The sequence below is a fragment of the Pteropus alecto genome, unplaced genomic scaffold (genome assembly GCF_000325575.1).
Source record: "Pteropus alecto unplaced genomic scaffold, ASM32557v1 scaffold155, whole genome shotgun sequence".
Taxonomy (NCBI): domain Eukaryota; kingdom Metazoa; phylum Chordata; class Mammalia; order Chiroptera; family Pteropodidae; genus Pteropus; species Pteropus alecto.
The window spans coordinates 22,534,169-22,541,633 of record NW_006438113.1 but is presented as its reverse complement, the minus strand read 5'-3'; positions in this window follow the sequence as shown (position 1 = coordinate 22,541,633).

Below are 7,465 nucleotides of genomic sequence, written 5' to 3'. Positions count from 1 at the left end.
CACTGCCCTCCACAAAACCCTCCCATTTAGAAGCCCTCAAAATATTCTCTGTATCTATGAGTTTGTTTCCATTTTTGTTGTTATTTGTTGTTTGTTTTGTTCTTTAGATTCCACATGTACGTGAAATCATATGACATTTGTCTTTCTCTATCTGACTAACTTCATTCAATGCAATACCCTCTATCCATTAAGGCAATATCTTTTTCCATCACCTGCCTTTCAGTCTTTATGTGTCTCTTAATCTGAAGTAGGTCTTATAGGCAACATATGTAGGGGTCTTATTTTCTTATCCATTCAGCCACCCTATCTTTTGTTTGGAGCACTTAATTCTTTTCCATTTGAAGTACTTGTTGATAGGAATTTAGTTATTACCATTCTTTATTCATGATTTTGAAGCATGTTTTTTTCTTCTTAAAGAAGTCTCTCCAACATTTCCTGTAATACTGGCTTGGTGTTGATAAATTCCTTTAGCTTATTTTTGTCTGGGAAGCTCTTTACCTGTCTTTCAACACTAAGATAGCTTTGCTGGATAAAGAATTCTTGGTTGTAGATCCTGGGTTTTCATCACTTTGAATATTCTTTGCCAAACCCTTCCGTCCTGCATAGTTTCTTTTGAGAAATCAGCTCCCTTGTAGGTAACTAACTCCTTTTCTCTTGCTGCTTTTAAGATTCTCTCTTTGTATTTAACCTTTAGCATTTTAATTATGATGTGTCTTGGTGTCGGCCTCTTTGGGTTCTTCTTTCTTGAGATTCTCTGGGCTTCCTGGGGTTGTATGTCTATTTCTTTCACCAGATTAGGGAAGTTTTCCATCATTATTTCTTCAAATAGCTCTTAAACTTCTTGTTTTCCTTCAGATACCTCTGTGACACCAATATTTTTACATTTAATTGTGTACCATAGGCTCCTTAAATTATTATAATCTTGGCTTCTTTTTTCTTGCCTTTCTGATTGAGTGTCCTTGGCTGCCCCATGCTCTGTATTGGTGGTTCAATCCTCTCCTTTATCCACTCTGTTTATTCCATTTAATATATTCATCTCAGATGTGTTCTTCATGTCTGACTGGTTCTCTTTTATAATTTCCATTTCCATTTTTATGTTTTCTATCTCTTTGTTAAAGTTCTCATTGAATTCATCTATACTTCCCCTAAGTTCATTGAACATCTTTATAACCAGAGTTTTGAACTCTGCATCTGTTAGATTGCTCGACTCCATTATTCCTGGATCTCTGTTTTGTTCTCCATGGTTTCTGCTTCTTTGTCTTCCCATTTTGGCTGCCTTTTCATGTCTGTTTCTATGTACTAAGCAAAACTCATAAGTCACCCAGTCTTATTAGTGTGGCTTTGTGAGGTAGGTGTCCAGTGGCACAATCCTGAGAGGGGTTCAGCTGCAGGCCAAGCTTAGCCCCAGCTTGTGCCACTCCAGGGCCACCTATTAAGATTCAGCAAGCAATCCACAGATGCTGTGCTTATAGTTGCCTCAAGAACCCATGCCAGAAACTGAGGCCAGGTGCCATCAGTGTGGGTCTTGGGGTTGGCTCAGTAAAGAGCACCAGACTCACCAAGGACACAATTGGATATGGCCCCGAGTTGGGGTAAGTAGAGTTTCAGGGAATCCTCTGGGCAGAGCAACCGTTGTTATCCAGTTCGATGATGTCTCAGCTATGGGCACTATGTCCACACACTGGGAGTGGGGAAGACTCAACAGAGGAACAATGGATACCACCAGCACTTCTGCCTGGAAGAAAGCCTCATCTCTGGACCTTGCTCCAACAACTCAGTGTCCACCTGTAAGTCCCTGGTGCCTCCTGAGCAGCTGACCTGGCACTGGTGCCGAGAGCCAGCAGGTCCACCACCAGGAAAGTCCACTCATGGACATGACCCCTTTAAGAGGTGTCTGAAGCTGCCACTGCAGCAGCCTCTGTCCCACTCAGCCACTGGGAACCGGGCAGGCAAAGACCCGTCTTACTTTCTGCCTTTGCAGGATGATTAATTATTTCTCTCCCTAGTTGTAGTTCTTCTGTTCATCTAGATTCCAGGTGACTTTGCTTACTGTTTGCTCCATGTTTCTGTCCCAACTTTGATGTGGTCACAAGAGGGATGAACAAATCCTCTATCATCTATGCCATTTTTAGGTACCTCTCCTCAATTTATAATTTTATATTTAGTCATTTTTGTTTCTTATTTAAGAATCCCTTACTTGCCCAAAGTCATGAAAATATTCTACTATACCATCACCTAAAATTTTTAAAGTTTTACCTTTTACATTGAAGTCTTTAATCCATCTAGATTTGATTTCACATGTAGAATGTGGGAGCTATTTATTTATTTGTTTATTTTTGGCATGGATGTCTATTTATCCCATATACTTTGTTGAATAGTCTATTTTTATCTTCACTGTCAGTTCAGTTGTATATTAAGTTTCCACACTTTCATGGGTCGACTTCTGGGCTTTTTATTCTGTTTTATTTGTCATTCCATTTATTCCTGAGAAAAATCTCTTATTTTAAATTTCAAACATTTTTTCATTTTAGAATTTTCATTTTAAAAAAAAACATAGTTACTGTTTCTCTGCTGGAGGATTTTCTACTTTTTAATTTATTATAAGCATGTTTTCTACTATGTTCCTGAGGATAGTTATAATAAAATCTTCACTAATTCCAACGTATGGCCAGTCTCTACTGACTGCCTTTTCTCCTGAATATGCAGCACATATTCCATTCTTGAATATGTATCACATTATTATATTTTTTACATGTTTAGTAATTTTAGATTATATCCTGGACACTGTAAATGACCTTTCATAGTCTCTGAATTCTGCTATATTTCTGAGAATATTGGCTTTGCAAGCAATTAGCTTTGCTGGCAATTAACTGCTGACTTCAGACTCCTAACTTCGTCTGCCTTGCAGGTGAAATCTGTTTAACCCCTTTAGCCTTAGCAAGTGTGGAACAGTTGGGATTCTCTCTTTCTGGGTCTCTTCTTTCCTGGATTTCTCCTCTCACTTTTCAGCTATTGTGTTGGCCCCAAACTCTGTTCTTTCATTTTTCAAGTCACTAAGATTACAGACTTCTATCTGAGTTTTAGCCAACTTATGCTTGCCCTCAACTAAAAATGCATTTAAAAATGGAGAACTCACCAGTTTCATTACGTTCATCAAAGTGTAGACTCGTCTCCAACTTCTGTCTGCTTTTAGTTGCTTTCCACTTCTTCCTGGGAGTTGTTTGTTACATTTTTTCCAGGATTTTAGTTGTTACATGTGAAAGGATAGTCTGATAGGTGCTACTTAATCATTACTGGGAGCAGAGGCGACCCACACTATTTTATTTATTTTAGTTTTTAATTAGTCTTATATCTTGTATATCAATTCTCCTCACCTTAGTCTAATTCTTGAGAAGTATCTTAGCTATTCTTGTGCAGAACCTAGGTCTTGCTTAGTATACTCTTCTACCTTCCAGATATAAATAAAAGGAAGGACTTCAGAATTAGTCATGCCATAGAGAGGATATGTGAAATATAGGCAGAGAAGCTGTGCATTTGTGCTTTGTACATGCATCTCTAATTTCAGGAATGGTGGCAACCTGAGACACAGATATGATATGCATGTGCATGTCTGGTGTGTTGGAGGAAGGTGATTTAATCACCAGGACAGAATATTTGAAAAAGGAAGTATGTTGGTTGAATGGCAAAATACCTGGGAAGTCTGAAAATGGAGACATGAGTGAGTTAGTAGGCTATTGCAGGAGGCTGGGGAACTGAAGAAGTGAATTAAAGCAATGTCAACAAGAATGCTGAAAGACCAGATTTGAAAGAGAATTAAAATCTGATAAACCTTGTATTCAGTGATATGGTACTGAAGTAGGTATTTATAAGGATAAGAAATATTTCCTCCCATCACTCAAATCGCAGCATTTGTCAACCTCTTACTTTGCTTACACACATAGTAACACTATAGAAAGTTTAGAAAAAGGAAAAAAAGAATCCAAAATTCCACTATTCTTATAAAACTACAAATATTTTATATTTTCTTCCAGGCCTTATTCAGAAACAAATATTTATTTTTTGTAGATATAATCATACCTCATGTGGAAGGTCTTTGATATAGCCATTTTAGTGTCTGCAAAGTATTCCATTATTTCACGCACCCCAACTTTTCAAACCACTATTCAATTTGTTAGACATTTATATAGCTACTAACACTATAAATAATGTTCCACATTTATGTGTATAATTAGTCTTTCTCTTTTAGGGGATAGATTGTTAGCAGTGAGATATCTGTGATAGAGTAGATTCATTTAATATCGTTTCATCTATATTAATATTTAGTAACTAGAACCCTGACATTACAAAGCGCTTAAAGTGATATGTGTGAGAGTCTTTGTATTTCAGAGCATTACTGAGAGAAGGGACTTAGCCTCGTTTATGGCTATAGCATCTAGCATCTAGCATAGTGCCTATTATTAGACTCAGAATAGTTTGTTTGGAATGAGTCAATCAATGAATAAATGAATGATTAATTTAGTTGTCTTGCGAGAAGAGTTTTAATCCATTTCTTGTCATTTGGATGCAGGATGCAGTTTGATTTTAAGTGTACCCTGTGATATTGGCAAAGTCTTTAGAGCCATTTATATAGAGTTACTTATATTATCTGGATTTTACAGAAATCTGGAATGTCTTCTTGAGAACACAAACTGCAACAGTATCATTTGGGATTTTTGCTTTTGCTTCCTGTACTGCTACAGACCCAAGTATTTCCGTAGGCTTCCTTTTCTTTCTGAAGGAAACTTTCCCATTATTTTTTACCTCAGTGCAACAGGCCCTTGCAAGCCAGGCTAAATGTGGGCCAAAGTGTTTGGATGTCTTAAGTCTATTCTCTCCTGAGCTTCAGAAAACAGCTAAGTTCACATTCAACTTGAACTTGATCACTCTTTCTGTTTCATTGTTTGCTGAGGTTTTTTTTTTTTTTTTTCGGTAAAGGGAGAGAAACAATTTTGGTTCAGATCAAAGTGTACAAAAGAAGTTGGTTTGGAACTCTGCTAATCAGATTCATAGAATTATGGAATGGAGCTCTTATATCAATTTCATTTGTCTTTTACTAACAATAATAATTAGTATCTACTGCACTTTGTGCCAGGCCCTAGCACTTTCCTTACATTATTCATTTAATTTAATCTTCACGACAACCCTATGAAGTAGATATTATTATTTCCTTTTTGTATATTAGGACAATGATGCTTAAAGATCTTAAGTCAACTTTTCATAAGCACACGGAAGTGGTGTAGTCAGGATTCAAAGCTAAGTTTATCTGGTACCAATGTCTTGCTTGTATATTTATTTACAAAGCACTTTAGTATAATTTCTACTCTCCAATTCACAGTTGCAACATTAGGAAGGAGACTGTGATTAGTCCTGCCTGGCAGAGGTGGAGACAGAGAGAGTCAAAAATTATGTTCTTTGCCATCCAGTTTCACATGAGAAAGAGTTATTAGGAAAGAATGTGGACCTTATGGTTCTTCGTCCCATGCCCTTTCCATGGCTCTCACTGCCTCTCTAGAGATCTTCTCTTTGAATCCCTCTCTTTATAGTTGAGGAAACCGGGGCCCAGAATGTGGCAATGATTTACCAAGGTTACATAGTCGTGAGCAAACTAAGACTAGTGCCCAGATTTTTTTGCCTCCCAAGCTAGTGTCTTTTCTATTACATCTACATGGCAAACAAAAGCTAGTTGTTAAAGAATGTTCAATATGGTTTATATTCCAAACCAGAGAAGATATTAACACTGGTCTCCCAGTGCAGAGACCTTTAACTCATTGTTTTCATTTTGTTAAAATATCTTCCATCATTTGAGATACCTAGTCAATCTGTTAATCATCAAATATATACTTAATGGCTTGTATAAATGTGCTGAGCACTGGGAGCCAGACGCTAAGTGGGGTCTCTGTCGTCAGTATATGAAAAGTCTTGGGATTAGCAGCTCTCCCTCCCCCAGTGTAGACCTCAAAAGAGCCCAAGTAAATAGAATTTTCTGCCTCAACAGCTGTATTTATTTTGGGCTGTTTCTCCACCTATAACGCCCATTTGCTGTCCTCAGAGCTTCTGAACCTGTTTATTTTCAACCTCCCAGAGGCAGCCAGCTGTTGTATTCCTATGTCATGGCAGAATGAAATCAACAAGTTCTTCTGGAGGGAAGCAAGCCATTTCAAGAGTTTAAAGGCTATAACCCAAAGAGAGTTTACCAAATGCAGCTATTTCCTGAGCAAGACACCAATCCTGCTCTCAAATGTCTTATTCAAGTAGGATATAATTGGAGACAGAACTTGAGCACTAAAAATTACATAATAATGTAAAAAGAGTTAAGGAGCAATAGAAGCTCAGTGTTAAGTGATAGCAAGTAAATGCAACTGAACAGAGTCTCTTGGTCAGTGGGCTGGACTAAGCTCAGAAATTATTTTGTTTTGGTTCCAAGTTTGTTTATGTGTGTGTTTATTTTTTAGTGAGCCAATATTTAAAAATTGAGGACATTTACCTCTGTATTTCTGACTTTTGAAAAAACAGAAGTTCTATTTATATGGGTTTGTTCTCATGTGGGGCAACTGTGAGCTAGAGTGGTGGATGCGTTAGATGAAACAAACACCCCCTACCCCAATTTTCCCCAGTCCTTGTCACTCCCTAGTTTCTCCCCAGTGCTGAGGTTAACTGCCAATTGCTTTGTATGCAGAAAATTGAAGTGTTATTTTACTTATACTTGTTAACTTCAATTATGTGCTGGGCCCCATGGACATGTGAGTATTCCATCCCTGTTGGGGTCATCAAGTGCTGTAAGTTCAGAGGAAGATGAGATCCCTTGAGGGCTGGAGTGGATGTTAGGACACTTGTTGAGTGGCTGCTATAATGTGATAAGCACTGTGCTAGGCATGTTACATCATTAACTACTCGCAGCAAACTCTACAAGGTACGTATCATCATTCCTGTTTTACAAATAGGTACATCATTAACTACTCGCAGCAAACTCTACAAGGTTCATCATTCCTGTTTTACAAATAGAAAAAGTGAGGCTCAGAAAGTTTATATGGTCAGTCAGAAGTCATCTAGTTAGTGAATAGCTAGTATTCAGGCCTGCCTGAGCTCATTCTGTCTAGGTGCAGCCTCTTAAGAACCAGAAAGTGATAAAGCTGGGTTTTGAACTCAAACTGTCAAGATAAGTTGCAGGCTAGTAGGTAAACCAGAAGCCAACTTTAATTTGAGTAATGTTTAACAACAGCAACAAGAACTAAAATGACATTTACTATAACAGTAATAATTGAAATTACTTTTACCAAACTATGTATGTGTTCTAAAAACTTTTTTAAAAGAATTTATATGCTTGATTCTATTTAATCATTATCTCAGCCTGTGAGGTATGTATTATGGAGAGACAATTCTCTGTAGGTCTCCTACATTTCTGGACATCTTGTGAATGAGGCACTGG